General features: G+C 35.1%; 1 protein-coding gene across 4 annotated transcripts in view; it reads left to right on the forward strand.

Moving 5' to 3' along the window:
- The first annotated feature begins 671 nt into the window (after positions 1–671).
- LOC129237382 (uncharacterized) overlaps positions 672–16,262 on the forward strand; it is a 40,681-nt gene continuing 25,090 nt past the window's right edge. The window contains exons 1-2 of one of the 4 annotated variants that reach the window (XM_054872088.1): positions 672–1,181; positions 1,261–1,936. The gene's annotated coding sequence lies outside the window, so the exon portion shown is untranslated. Of the gene's footprint in view, positions 1,937–16,262 lie in introns of all 4 variants that reach the window. The other 3 variants (XM_054872089.1, XM_054872090.1, XM_054872091.1) reach the window with 3 other exon arrangements.

Here is a 16,262-nt window from a genome sequence, read left to right on the forward strand (position 1 = left end):
TGCTGCGCAAACATCACGCGGAGTGAAGCACTCAAAGTTCTCTTTTTTAACGCCTCTCTTTCTGTTTAGTACACGAACATATATGAGGAAATGATAATAAACAACAACAACAATTATAGCAATTTTTTTATATATACATATTTAAGTATGTAGTGTCATAGCTACGCGGCCTTTCAATCGTTTTCATGCAGCGATTGTCGGCTTCCACATCGAAAACTCAAAAGAATTGCATGATTCTGACTCTTACTGGTATTTGCTCACTACTCTCAGTGGGTGGTTTTCGAAGTGTACATACAAATGTACGCACATAAATACATATTGAAAAAGTGTGAAGTACATATGTATGTAGAAAATGCAAATGTTTGTCAAATTTAATTATAATATATATCTTTAGGTTTACCAATTTTTTTTTTAATTTAATACTTATAAAATGCAAAAAAAAAAAACTTTGTGAGAAGACAGCGAAAGTTTCCAGTAGATTTTTGTTTTTTTATTCAAAAGTTTATTGAGTAAAACGATTGTCTGCCAGCAACACGATTGTGAATTGTATTGGCCGAGCATGAAACGACAGCGTCCGGCAAGCCGCATCCGCTTTGGAAACTCTCACAAGAGCTTCTTGCGACGCTGTTAACAAAAGTGGTGAAATGTAAAAAAATTGTGAATTCTATATTTAAATCGGCAAATTTCAGTTTGCGAGTAGAACCCGACCAATAAGGTCATAAAAAGCTTCTGTTACAATAGCAGTGGCCCTTAATCAGTGGCAAACAAAGAAATGAAATAAATAACTGTCAGTGTTAACTGTTTGTTGCGTGAGTGGTGCTAACATAACAAAACAGCCGTTAGGTTTGAGTAGCGCGTAATTGTTGTAGGCGCAATATTGTGTAAAATCAATTACTAGTTATCTCAGGTGTGAACGTTTTGGTGTAAAAGAAAAAAATAATAAATCAATGGAAACATCGGCATAATACCGCTGAGTAGTGCTAAAAGTATATTTACTTTATTATTTGCGTAAGGAAGCATAAGCCCCAGAAGCAATAAATACCACAATCTTACCTAATTATAACATGTGCGGCAAAGTTTGCATAATAAAATTGTCCACCTAAACATTTAGGTGGTGGCAGCCAAAAGCCTTTGATGGGGTGAATGAAAATTATTAGTGAATGAAACCGTGCAAAGAGATGGTAAGTGCTTACTAAGTACGCATACATATATGTACATACATAAATACATATGTACATACGTACATACGTACACATGCAGGATGCCCATTTATCTAAGAATGTTGTGAACTTGAAAGTGCACCATTGACCTGACTGAACTTGAACCTGACTGAATGTGAACGTGAAAACGATGCTGCTACGAGTGCGATTGCATTGCCGAAAGATTGTCGTCACAAATTCGACATTGCACAAAATTTATTCGGATGTGTGTGTGCATGTGTAAACGTGATTTGCTGCCTCTCGAATATTCAACATTTATACTAAAATTACAAACGAAAAAAAAAACTTGATGCCAAATTTAAAACATTTCAGCACCAGCAGTCGCAGCGAAACGAATTGCATTCGTGACTTCATGTGCATTCGCCAAATAGTAACACCAACACTCACGCTCCTACGAGTAACTGTCACTTACAAACTATTGTAATGCAAATATACAAATTCGATTGGCAGGCGGCAGTGTAAATGCATTGAAATATTAAAAATCGTTCACTAAAACAAAATATTAGAAATAGTATTGGCATTAGTTTGTGGATGTGTGAGTGCAGTGAAGTGATAAGAAATATGTAAAAATAAAAATATCTACAATTAAATAAAATAATTTGTGCAAATTATTTTTGTTCGACCAACGCCGATACTTCTTCTGCATACAATACCAGTTATTTCTGCAGCAAATTAAATCGAATACTTCTACCACAAACTGGAAGCAGCTGAAGCAGGTAAAAATTATAAAGAAAATATAAAATATTAGCGCCCATGTATACATTAACACCCTCCTCCTATTTGTGGTGTGCGTCTTGACGTTGGTCCACAAATGGAGGGACCTACAGTTTCAAGCCGACTCCGAACGGCAGATATTTTTATGAGGAGCTTTTTCATAGCAGAAATACACTCGGAGATTTGTCATTGCCTGCTGAGGGGCGACCGCTATTAGAAAAATTTTTTTCTTAATTTTGGTATTTCACCGAGATTCGAACCGACGTTCTCTCTCTGAATTCCGAATGGTAGTCACGCACCAACCCATTCGGCCACGGCAGCCGCCACCGGCTATTACAAACAACTTTTTTCTGTCATTTGATGTTTTATGCCTCTATGAGCTTCAACCTCGAGACAACCGAATGAAAGTCACGCTCAAGCCCATTCAGTATCCGCATGCTAATAACATTGCAGATTAGCAGGTACTATACGTTTATTTAGTTATTTTTAATTAATGGATTAATAATTGTAGTTGTATACAATTTATACACCCTACTATTTTTTTTAATCAAGGTGAACTTATGGGACGATCTTTCGTTGAATTCGTTTGGTTTTTAATTTTTAAAGAATTTCAAGCATGAAAAATTCTTAATCATGCATGAAAATTGTAGATTTTTAATTTTAAGCGAAAAGTCTAATAATTTGTAATACTCACGAAATTGTGCAAGTGTTACTAATTTAACGGGGAAACTTTGAAATGAAGGCAACTGATTTTTTGGGTTAAACATGTTACCGTCTCCAAATATATCCATTTATATCTGGCAACGCTTTTGTTCACTCCCAAATTTAAACAATTGAAGTTGTTTAAAATTATATTTTAGTATGATGTTTTTTATAAATATTGATTAAAACAATAAAAATGTTACAGTTTTAAATGTTATAAAATGTTTGTGAAAGTAAAACAATTGAGATCAGTGCTTACCTTCATAGGAAAATGTCGTTGTGTGGTTAACCAATTTAAAAATTTTAACTTGAAATAACTCGAAAACTACAGCAGACCAGCAAATATAAGTGTGTATTTTTTTTGGGAGAGAAGAGACTCCAGCTTTAACGGTACCACTTTTATCCCTAAATTCAGTTGTCGCAATTTCAAAGTAAATCCATTTTAAACTTCTTTTATTACATACAATCTGTCATTTAAAGATAAAATTCAGTATTACTTCTAGTTACAATTAAAAAAAAGAAATTGACATTGAGTAAGAATTCCCAGTAAAACTTATTACATAATTCTAAACTTTGTTTAACAATAAACTTTATACATTTTACACCTGCATTTTTTTTAATCTATGCGAAGCAAAATTATTGTCTAATAAATTATTAGCTCGAGGATTTGAATTGCCATTGGGATTGGTGACTGATATTGTCAATCCAATTGGGTTAATAAATATGGTGTGACTAGGTCTACAATATGTGAAATAAAAAGTGCGTGTAGCGTAATACAAATAACAGTAGTGAAACTTTCAAGACAGACAAAGAAAGAGGGAGAGACCCGAGAGAGAATGGGAGAGAGAGAAAGAGAGAAAAAGAATATATATCTAAATAAAGTCACAATATTTGCAGAGAATACAAATAGACAAAATTTACAAACATAATTTTAGACGAGAATTCATAGAGCATCCAAGTAAGTGTTGCTTAATATATACATACCTATGTATGTATATCATGTTAGTTATGTTTGTGCAAAAGTTCAAATGCATCTATCACTATCTATCTATCACTATAAGAATTGAGTGTTACTTACATAGTATGTGCATACGCACTGCAGCAACCATTACCTACCTGACGAGCATCGCCTTATCATATTTCATGCAATAATTAGGGAGTAAATATCCTAATGATCAAATTCCTGCCTAACAAATGCCAAAACAATTATCTTTAGCATATGCATGTACATATGTATTTGTATGTGCGTACGCGCACTTAATGCCCTAGCCTATGTACGTATATATTTGTTTTCTGAACTTCCAGCAAAACAATGCTTATTAATATACACCTAAGTACGCACACACAGGGCACTCAGTTTATTCCTCTAAATGCGTATGTCATCCAAAGCTAAAATTCTATACCTAGCGACTACAAGAACAAAATGCATTAATAGACGCAGTCGTAGCGGCCGTCATTCTAAATGTTAGTTGTCACAGTGCTGAACAGTCTTAAATAGTCGCAGCGGCGCCGAACAGTTTCAACTATTGTACTGTACAACAAAAACTCATCATAAAAAATATATAAGGTATAGCTCTCTCTCTCTCCTTTCCTCTACGTTATATCTTTTTTCTCTCTCGCGGAACGAAAATGCCCAAAACGTTGCATGGCCTTGAAATTTTACTCTCCATTCTCGCTCGTCTATCGACGCCTAAGAAGTTTCACTTCAAAAATAAATGAAAACGCTGCATCTGCATTGAAAGGAAAGGAAAGGATATGAGCCCTTCACAGTACCCAATAATGGAAAAACTACTCTGTCAAGGGTTTTTACATATGAGAAAGAAAAGGCTTTCGGTCGCGGCAGTAAGCGACGAAATAATTACATGGTTGGTGTCAAAAAAATGGTGAAAAAGTTAGAAGGTTTCCGACATTTTTGAAAAGGCGTTGGATTAGCCTAAAAGAGAAATTATTGAATTAAGGGAAAGGGAAATTTTTAGCCCAAAAGAACTAATGCTATTTTTTATGCGCGAATGATAGTTCTAAGTCGATTTGTATGTTTAACGCTGCTTTTTTGGTCTCAGATATCATTCACCAAAAAACGCTTAATTATTTTTATTCATTCTAAGTACCGTCAAATACAGTACAAATAAAATTATTGTTATTCCTTAAATTTTAAAAATGTATCTTTAAAAAATATTTGCTACTAAATAAAAAATACTTGCAAGGCACATTCTTTGGGATCTCGTGTAAAAAAAAATAATTAAACTCATAAATGAAAAAATTTGCCAATAACAAAATTCTTTAAAAACAAAAGAAAATAAATTAAAAAAATATGTATGATAGAACTTAAAAAATAACTCGTTGTTCATCTTAAGAGCAATTATTGCAGAGTTCAACTTTTTGCTCTCCGCACACGTTTTTGTTGCACTTCGCACATGTGGACTTGATTATTTCACGCTTTGTTTTTATAAAATTGGCTGTTAAGCTTTTTTGAAACTAATTTTTTATTCTGAAATAGCAAAGAACAAAAAAAAAAATAGCTCAAGAATATAATATAATAATATGAGTTTCATAGCTACAAAATAACAATACTTTCCGCAATGATATTACTACATACAACAACATAACATCGGCAACTGAACTCGATATTTGAAAGCGATCGGCAAAAAGAGAGAAAAACTGTGCTTCGAAATACCACATAAACTATGTTAGCCGAATTAGTCAAGGTAATTGAACCGAGGAAACAGCAGAAGAGTCATTTCATAACTGGATTATAATTTATTCTTGACATTAATGTACATATTGAGCTGTGAGCTCCAGCTGGAAAAAGTTTCACTTTCAATAGCTTTCTAGCAAGATAAGCAGACGATTATGGGCATGTTCCTCCGACAGTTGTTTCTACGTTACCGGAACAACTCGGATTTACTATATATCTGGCGAAGGACTGTCACTCCAGCAGCACTCCCCGTACATACATATACATAAATGGACATTGCTTTTGCTACTACAGAAAAAAAATCAACAACGGTTCTGGGCTGCTGATTTTACGTGACTATCATTCGGTAGTGTACGGATTCAAAGCCCACTGTGGTCACGAAAGCCCAAAAAATACTATAAAATGTTTATTCTAATAGCATTTCCACCTACCATTCGGTGGCGGCATACAGCTGTAGGTCCATCCATTTGTGGAACAACATCAAGAAACACACACCATAAATTGGAGGAGGAGCTCGACCAAATAACCAACAAAAGGATATAAGCGCCGAATAAGAATAAAATGTTTTAGAAGTAAATATGTATTCTGGTTAGATTTGACCAGTTTCATAAGTAAATTGCCCAAACGTTGGCTGTTGACTTCCATGATTCAATAATAATATTTTACATACACTTATAAATTCTCAACAAGAAATGTTTAAGTTGTGATTGATTCTTTAAATTGATTTTCTGGAACAATTGTAATTTTTAATATTAGATATTTATTTATTTATTTCAGTCTACAGAGAGCTGTCTAACAGACTAATACAACAGTTAAATTTTACAAAAAGCTTAAGATTAAATTTCTTAATATCAACATTAAAATCGATTACACAATCGAGGCAAAATATGAGCTTGGAAGGGATAGGTCAAACAAAAATTAATGAAAAATAAATTCTTCGCTATATGGTAACATTTCTCATTTATTTTCAATTTGTACATTGCAAAAGTTTATGCAGTGGGACAGGCAAATATACATTACCAATAAATTTAATTAATTTAATTAAATAATAATTTAATAATTTAATTAAATATAAAATTAATTTCAAACCATTGATTTCCAGAAGCAACAAAAGCAGTCCATATTATCGATTATTTATTGTTATCTGCACTTAAAAGAATTAAAAAAATTGTTTATCTCAACATCAAAAAACTTGAACGGTATTTATGAAGTGTGCCTAATGGCTTAATTATTTCTTATTCGCGATTACGTTTCATAAAGAATGAAGAAGATATTTTATTGACTTGACTTCCGTGAGGCGGCTGAATGTATTTGAGTTGGATGTCAATTCAGTTAAGAGTGGGTTTTGCTGCGTTTGTATTTTGTGCTTGTAGGAAAAGCATTTTTTTTTAATTTTACCAACAATATATCTCAGTAAATAATACAAAAGGTGGCGCCTTCCAAAAACCGCTACTTTATTTTTAGCGACTTAGGGCCTTCACCCATGGGTCCTAGCGTTAGGGTAGCGTATGCAACAAAATGTATGCGAAGCATATGCTTCGTTGTTGCACACAGGTGTTAAATTGGTGAACCGCATACGGGTCGTCAGCTACTTAAACTCGTCAAAGCAAGCATTTAGCATGACGCTTATCGTACTGCAAATATCCTGTACGCTTGTAGTTTGTTGATGTAATGTTTTGCATTTGGCATTCAAAAGGAATGTCTGAAAGGTTTTTATCTACAACTAAGCAATATTCTATGAACTTTCCTTTGTAATTTTGTAATTTAAAAAATATTCTTAATAATTATCTGCAGATTAGTAATGCTTTTGAAAAAAGTTTCCTCAGTGTTCTATGGAGGAGTTAAAATGGTGAGATATAACTTTTGTTAAAGTTTGCCTACGGAGTATGGCTGAGAAATCCACATCTTCTTGTACTCCGTCTACGACACCAAAATCTCAAAAAGAATGATACTTGCCTCAGCGTAATCATAATCCTCACCTCCTGGCTAAAGCATTCGCGCATGTTTGTATTTTGCTTTTTAATAGCCGGCTTCACAATTTCTACAAACCCCTTAAATCTTTTTCAGACAACCTGTAAAATGTTTGAAATGTGTAATCATCCTCTGGGCACTCCCTCGTGGCAATGAACTATTTGCTGTTTGAGTTATTCCTAAAGTGCGGATGCATCCAGTGCCGCCTTTTCTTTATTTCTCCCCAGATGGAGAAAATAAAATAAATTCCTTTTCATCGCTTGATATATTGACAACTCGTACTTTGGCGATAGCTAGTTGCATTGTGTGCGGACAAGCATACGTATCGTCATCGGCAGTACATCGCCCCGTATGCGAAGGCCCTTGGGCAACTAACTGGCATCAGTGAGAAAATAAACAAACCTTTTTTGTGCAGATATCTGCATATGCAAATATATGTGTGCACGATGTATTCTTTATTCCACTCACTTTCCCTTATTCTTCCTCTTTTTTTGTTTATTTATTTCCTGTATTGGCGTCACGGCCTTGGGAAAGCGCATCATTATATTTCATCATTCATGGCCATGTGCATGTGTTAGTGGCTCACTAAAATTAACTGCATGAAACCGATATACAAAAAATTTCCAAGAATTTACTTAGTAATTTATTTTATTTTATTCAAATTACTTTCAAACTTAATTTAAATATAAATTAATTTAAAAAACAAGAACAAATTCCAATTTTTATTAAAAAAAACAACTAATCGATTCAAGAACATAACAATTTGTATCTTTTTTCTGAAGTACAATACATACATATGTATGTCATTCTTTTCTCTTGCTTTTATTTAATTATTTTATCCGGAAGTGAATTTTGCATCTGAATTTTTTTTTTCACCTAAAATGCAGTTAATTTTCTCAAATAAACTGCTACATAAATTCTATATGCATAATTTTTTGCACGTATAATTTTACATACGATTATTTTCTAGAAATATAGCTCCAAAAGTTTTATATTAGATAAAAAAATTTTGTTTGGTTTTACCAAAGTTCCAACCCTCTAGTTGTCCCTCGACCACACAGCTTCAGTTGGATATCTCTTTGATTAAATTAAATTAACCTCGAATCGTATTCTAGGACGTCTTCAAGTAAATCGAATGCAAGGGAATAAGAATTTTTTGCGTAGTGGGGCCTGCAGCATTTATTGCACTAATATCTTCACTTTTCCAACGCTTTTTCGGCTGTTCGTGTTCTTTTTGTTTTGATACGCTGAACAGTCTCCGCACTTAGCAGTTTTACATAACGAAAACACGTATGCGATACAATTTTTTTTAGTAACCAAGTAAAATAAATCATTCATTGCTATAAAAATGTGTATAATGTATACGAGTATGTACACGCGTGAGTGATTAGTATGTGACACTTACAAAATACTCCATTGGAAGCATAAGTTTGCATTCGTTTTCAAATAAAGAGCTTAACATTTTATTAATGTTTGTACTGTGTAATTTAAGTAATACAAGGTGAAGTCCAAAATAAACAAGACTGAGCTAAAATAGACGACAGGAGCTTTGTTCTGATAACTTCGAGATTATTTATTGAAAATAGTCCCCTCTGGCCTCGATACACTGTTTTGCGCGATCTATGTAAAAGCTTTTCGAAAGAGTGTTTCAGGCCATTAACCGGAATGTCCTTCAGGATGTCGATACAAGCCTTTTGGATTGCCTCTACGTACGCAAAACGTTTTCCTTTCGTGGCCAAATGCAATTTTCCGAATAGGTAAAAGTCACAGGATGCCATATCAGGAGAATACGTTGAGTGATTGATGGTTAAATTGCGATTCCTAGTCAAAAAATCAGTCACAAGACTGGATTGAAGAGATGATGTATTATCATGCAATAAGCGCCAGCTTCCTCTTTCGCGGTATTCAGGGCGAATTCGACGAATGCGATGCAACAAACGCTTCAAAACGCCAAGATAGAAAATTGCATTGACAGTTTGGTCCATTGGCATGAACTCCTTGTAAATAATTCCCTTAGAAAACAAATGAGCATCAACTTGATTTTTGACTTCTCCAAACGCGATTTTTTGGGTGGTGGCTCGTCTGGGGCCTTTCATTCGGCACTTTGATGCTTAGTTTCAGGTTCATGTTGGAAATACCAGTGTGGTAAAGGAAGTTGTCGTATTTTCTCGTCTCTTTAATGAGGTCTTTCGAATGTTGAATTCTAGCAATTTTTGGTCCTCAGTTAACTTGTGCGGATTGAAACGTGCACAGACCTTTCATGAGCTCAAATGATCAGTTGAAATGCTATACATCGATGTTTTAGAGATATTCAACTCCGATTTCATGAATTTCAACTGTGATTTCGGTTCATTTTTGACAAATTTACGAACAATTTCGATGGAGTTTTCTCTGATTACTTATTTTGGGCGGCCCGTATGTTCATTGTCATGTACATATGTCCTCACAACCATCTCTGAAATGTGTGAACCACTCTTGAACTCTGGCACGAGATAGACAATCACCACCATAAACTTTTTTGATCAATTCAAATGTTTCAGGAAACATTTTACCGATTTTAAAACAAAATTTGATATTAGCTCTTTATTCGAAACTTTGTTTTGTACCGATGACACAAACATACTGACACTTTAGATGCAATAACTGCGCTTCCACTGAACCGAATGTCACCAACCTTTCAAACCTAATTTTCAACGCATTAACTCATTAAGAAGATGACGCCATCAAAACAATTTGTATGACGCCAGTCTTGTTTATTTTGGACTTCACCTTGTAGTTTCAGTTCAAGTAGCGAATTCGAATTTCGTACCGGTACCACAAATTCATTCGATATGAGAAGAAAAATTAAACCAGTCTATCACATTCTGAAGAATAGAAGTAAAATCGCACGCTTTTGAATGCATTCACACAGAGCTCGTTACACCGTTTTTTCGCTGTTTAACGTTTATCAAAGCCAACTAGGTAATATGCAGCAGTTTAAAAAAATACCTGTCAGCAGTTACAAAACGTCACTTGCCGAGCCATCGAAAATGTCAGCCATGGTTAGAAAGTTGTATCCTTTGTTGAGGCCTAGTCATGCAGAACTGTACGGTCGAACAACGAAAATAAATTGTGAAAATCTACTATTGATTAGTGAATGCGCTGCGGGGAAAATAAGAAGACGTTGAACGTCATTGGATTACTTGATTTTACAGAAAGTGTGTGTAGAAATATTTCTTATTAAATTTCGATCTAAAAGACGAGACCTAAAGCATCACTGATGGAATTAAGCTGGCAATATGCCAAAATGTCATCAACAATATTGTCAAAAGGCCTAAGATCATTAACCATCTAGTCTTAACTTTTTGTTACTATGAAAAATTCGAAGCTTTTCGAATATTATAAATACTGAGTTTTAATTTCAGTGTACGCTTATTGAGATACCCAATATGGGACACCTTCTACTCATTTAGTGCTTTCAGAAAAAATTATTGATAATTATCATGTCTTGAAAGTTTGTCCAATGCACAGTGCATCCCGTGAGCTAAGTAGCCAAAACAAAAAATTTATAAATTTATTTATTGAAAATTTTAATTACTGGAAGCAACCACCTAACACATTATTAATCACTTCACATACGAATTGTTAAATATGCATGTTTTTAATGGCTGACTCACTGTCTACACTGGGGTCCAATGCAATTTTTCATATTTATGAAGTCCAGTTACTACAATTCCTCCTACATTGAACGCCAATCAAAAAGGGCCGGGAGAACTAATTTTTAACCTTTTATGAACCTGAGCTGAATTTAGTGTAATAATTGCGCGATTACCTCGTTTTGATACATGCCTTTCGACAAGTTGAGTCCAAATGGAGGAAGAGCGGATTTAAGAGGGCATGCGAATTAGTAACGTGCGGAATACCTTCATGGACATATATTGAGTATGTCGGAGTCCATTGTTGAGCCAATGATTCGCGATTTTCATGATTCAACTGAAGCTCTTCGTCTGCGATGCCTGGTGGTTGGACTCCCATGACGACATCCGGGAGTCGGAAGCTTAGGAAGGTGGTAAGAGACTCACAATGAATGCCATCGAATGTCTGTTTGTAAACTGTCTGATTCAGTAGTTGTAGTAGTCTAGTAAACTAGCCCTGTCTAGTGGGCTGGACTTCGTGTTTTCAAGTTGGGTTTGTTTTACTATGGTAAACTATTGTCGTCTTCCTGAACCCCTCGCACTAAGTTATAACTTGTAAATATAATACACGTTTTTCATACACTTTGCCCAAGAATGATAGAAAGAAGATTGCGCCCATCAGAGCGTACGTGACGTCACGTTTGCTGAGTTGTGCAGTATTGCCAACCATTTGCTCTTCGCAATAAATTTAGTGCTTTTTTATACCGAAAATGCGAAAATTTTGAAGTTTCGTGTTTGTTTCGTTTTTTTAATTTAAAGCTACCGAAACTTTAGGTTAAAAAACAAACTATATTATTAAACAAAAAAAGGATAAAAAAGGTCACTCTGAGAAGATTTTAGTGCTAATGAAAATTAGCTGGTTTTTATAAAATTTGATATTTTCAAAGTGTGAATTTAATTTTTGGCTCCATTTAAGGTTATGCAAAAATATTGAATGCCCCTCTCTCAACTCTTCTTAAGATTGAAAACCTTTTTACACATTTTAAAAAGCCTTTGAATTTATTGAATGCGAATTAAAACCATAGAGGTGTAATCGTTTCTTCCGGTCATCAATCCTTAGTGAGACATAGGACATTAAGAGTTATATTCATTGTAAAAATAAACAACATAATACCAGAAAATACTAAAGAAACCACACTGACATTTTTACAAAAAGAGTACCTTATCTAGTCACATAACCTCAAATATAGCAAATAAGTCGTTCCCTTAACAAAAGAGTCTCGCTTAAAAAAAAAACTCATAAATTAAATTATACATAAGCATAACACATTTATTTAAGAAAACGCACATTTTAAAGACAATTTGTCACGCATACAAAGTTCTTTAAGTGATTCAATAAAAATTTGTTGGGTTATTTTCTTTGAATGGGCATTTTAGTGCATTTTTATATCCAAAGCTAGGCAACACTGCAGTAGCGAGAGAGAGATTTGACTGCCGAAAGCAGAAGAACACCAACAACACCTGCAATCGCGGGCAATGCCACCAGATGTAAAAAAAAGTAAAGCTAAATAAAACTGAGTGAATTATTTAAATAATTATTAAAAAAATGTATTGATTTTACAAAATTATAAACATGACATTTTAATTAGAAAAGCTAGAAAAATGTCATGAAGAACGAACTAAAACTCCGAGACAAAAAATAATAAAAATAACAAAAAAAAGAATGATAAATCAAGTTACGAAATTGGTAATCTGGCCATACTGGAGCTAAAATCACGTAACTAGTTGTCAAATTCGCTGAGCGCAAAGTAACGGGACCACGATAGGCGCCACCTCATTATTCTGTCCATCATGCACTTTGCCGATCTTATTTAATATAGTTGTGAGTAAGAATGGTAACAATGCGTGCTTCTGCATGTTTGCCCAATTTTCCCGGTGTGTTATTTGATTTTAATAAAATTACAAAGTCATTAATTTTGAAAAAAATTTAGCGTGTTTTGCAAATTATTGCTTTTGCATCTTTCCACTGTACATTCTTCACATTTCTCGATAAGTAATCGACCCCCTTATCGTTCAGTAGATATGGAAGCTATTGATACAATTTGATAAGACTGAAACTAATTCGCCTATTATTTACGGCGATACTTAAGCACTTCTTCCTCTGCCTGGTTGACTTGAAACCTAATTACCATGTATTGAACTTATCTGAATTATAAATTGTCTATCCTTTCCAAATACTGTCAAATCTCACTCTCTTGAACAGCCGAGATAACAGCAAAACTTGTATTCCATTAAGGTAGTTCGTCCGAAAAAGACAAGTAAATCATAACAAATTTATGAATTTTGTTAACTTTTTAGATTTGTGGTCTGCATAAAGTTCAGTTAGAAAAATTATCATTAGCTTCTTACATTGTTTTGTAATGAATATTCCTACTTAATGAACGGTGACTTTCTCATTAATTCAATTTTTTGACGTTGAGAGGAGAGATATCTCTCCCTTCTCCCGTACCGCGATTCCTAGCTTAGTTCGCAAATTTGCATCCAGATTTCCTATAAAAAACTTTGTAATTCTGGTGAAAAAATGTATCAAAATAACGAGGCTGTAATTGCAGCTGTGGCGAATCACCCAAACCATCCGAAACAGTAAGATTGACTTAAAAATAAATTTTTTGAACACATATGGATTCAATTCCTCAGTTCCATAGTAAACTTCAGCGATCCTGCACATTTTTGGCTAAATGGTTTTGTTAACAAAACGATTGGCCGCTTATAAGCCAAAGTCTGCTTGAAAAGACGACACTACGTCATGAAAAAATTATGCGGCTTTGTTATCGCAGTGAAGTCATCAGTAGTCATAGTCCACTTCATCTAACGGGAGGCTCGGAAAATACTCTGTTTCGACGGGGTGGGCCCAGAGGGAGTAACTCACTGCAATATCCGGAACATAAATGTGCCAAAGGCAGCTGAAACACTTCGTCTGCAAAGGTTGGTGGTTGGACTCGGATAACGACTTTTGGTGTATGGAGCTCCATAAAGGTGTTAAGTGGCTCCCGATGAATATCATTTATAGACTGTCTGTATAGTGGGAGGACCTTTGATTGTCATGTATGGTCCTGGATATCGCCATCCAAGTAATGTAGATGCCTTCTGACGTACCAGGAGGCGCTATAATTCAGCGAGAATACCATAGTATGTAGATAATTTATTCTTTGCATATTTTTTATGTTATTTTTTATAAAACAGAATTAAATGCCACCTAAGTAAGACATGTGCATTCATGTCGACAAACCAAGTGGCGGAAAATTTTCAAACCATCATAAAATAGCTAGTAAAACACATTTGTTGCCTGTCACTTAACATTTAACATACATTTATCTTTCTGCATTCATATGTATGTGTGTTACTATACAATCCCGTGTACTTGCATATGTATGCACCCTGTAGGAAATCTTAATAACTAGTTAGGCTGAGTAAGCTTTCACTTCTTGAATAACGTCTTAGCCCACAAAGGCAATAAACAATATACTGCACTTAACTTCTAATGATTTGCTCCTAAAAGAAGTGGCAGCGTGCTCGGCAGTAAGACTCAGGGATTCTAGTGTTTGAAAACTAAGCCCTTTGGGCATGGAACGACGACAACATGTAACTATAGGCAATGCCAGAGACTATATGAAAATTATCCTAGATTATGGCACGAACTTTCACCTACATATGTTTCCTATTCAGAAAAGAATATAGGAGAGAACAATATGAAAGCAAGCTCTCTCTATATAGGCGAGTTTAAGATGGACTGCGGTTTTGGACTAGATATTTATTTGTGAACTTGGTGCCCCTCTGTTACTCAGCAAAAATGCGTCAACATCTTCCAAGTAAAAGTACTAGGTCTTCACGGAGGCTGCATTATCTTAATGACAACAAAGTAGCGAATTATTCTGACAACCGTCGGCGTTACTAGCAATATCATCTTATGTAACGAAATCCTAGGTAATGAGGAAAAGCCAAACGAAATTACTTTCAGTGTTTTAGTCGATGCTAATTTCTCTTACCTGTGTTCCTGGTCATCAGAATATCGAATATAATTTAGAAGTGCACGCATCGACTAAGGTAAAAGTCTGCCTGGAATTATCAATAGTGACGCTACTAGGCTGCTTCTTCGATCTTGACTTTAATCGTCTAGCTGACAAGCCTGGACATTTAGAGAGAAAGTGCAACCACTGTATGCCTTCAATTTACCATTTCATATGCCCTTTGTGAAATGCACCGATCGGCAAATGAAATGATAAACAAAAACTTGTCAACTTGTTGCCTACTTCCAGGCGAGAAGAAACTTTAGTGTAACTCGCAGAAGCACTTTAAATTTTCTGGCCCTTAATTTGTGAAGCATTGCTTCCAGGCTGTGTGTCAAAAACAATCATATTTCACCTGAAGGATCATAGGTATACTTCTGCTCAAATATGAACGAGACGGTATCAATAAAACGGTCCGCGGATGACATATGGCAAAAATAATTTTTTTGTTTTTTGGTAGGACTATTATAAGCTTACATGGCAAATTTCAGCGTGATATGTCACATAGTTTGTTTTCTGTGCTACTGTAAACAAGTCAAGCTCGAGTGTGTTCTATGAATAAGTTCGTGCGGTTTTACAACAGATGGCGTAACTTGATTATTATTCCATCGATCCACATTTCCAAACATTCATTGGAGAGCTACTGTCGTAAGGCACAAACGTCAGTATAAGTTTTTTATTTGAAGCGTAAACAACAATATTTTTACCACACTTGAAAATGTCGAATTTCGTGCCAAATAATGTGTTTTTGCGGGGAATTCTTCTTCATTATTTTAATATGAAGAAAAAAGCAGCCGAAAGTCATCGTATCTTGGTGGAAGTTTATGGTGAGCATGCTCTAGCTGAGCGAACGTGCCAGAAGTGGTTTGCACGCTTTAAAAGTGGTGATTTTGGCTTGGAAGACGAAGAACGCGAGGGTGCGCCGCCAAAGTTCATGGATACCGAATTGGAGGAATTGCTCGATCAAGATCCGGCTCAAACGCAAGAAGAGGTTGCAAAAACTTTGGGAGTTGATCAATCAACCATTTCCAAACGTTTAAAAGCCATGGGAATGATCCGAAAGGTAGGCCATTGGGTGCCGTATGAATTGAAGCCAAGAGACGTTGAACGCCGTTTTATGGCATGCGAACAACTGCTTCAACGGCACAAAAGAAAGGGTTTTTTGCATCGAATTGTGACTGGCGATGAAAAGTGGGTCCATTACGACAATCCAAAACGTCGGGCAACGTATGGATACCCTGGCCATGCTTCAACATCGACGTCGGCGCAGAATATTCAT

This window comes from Anastrepha obliqua, chromosome 2 (genome assembly GCF_027943255.1).
Source record: "Anastrepha obliqua isolate idAnaObli1 chromosome 2, idAnaObli1_1.0, whole genome shotgun sequence".
In the NCBI taxonomy this organism is placed as follows: domain Eukaryota; kingdom Metazoa; phylum Arthropoda; class Insecta; order Diptera; family Tephritidae; genus Anastrepha; species Anastrepha obliqua.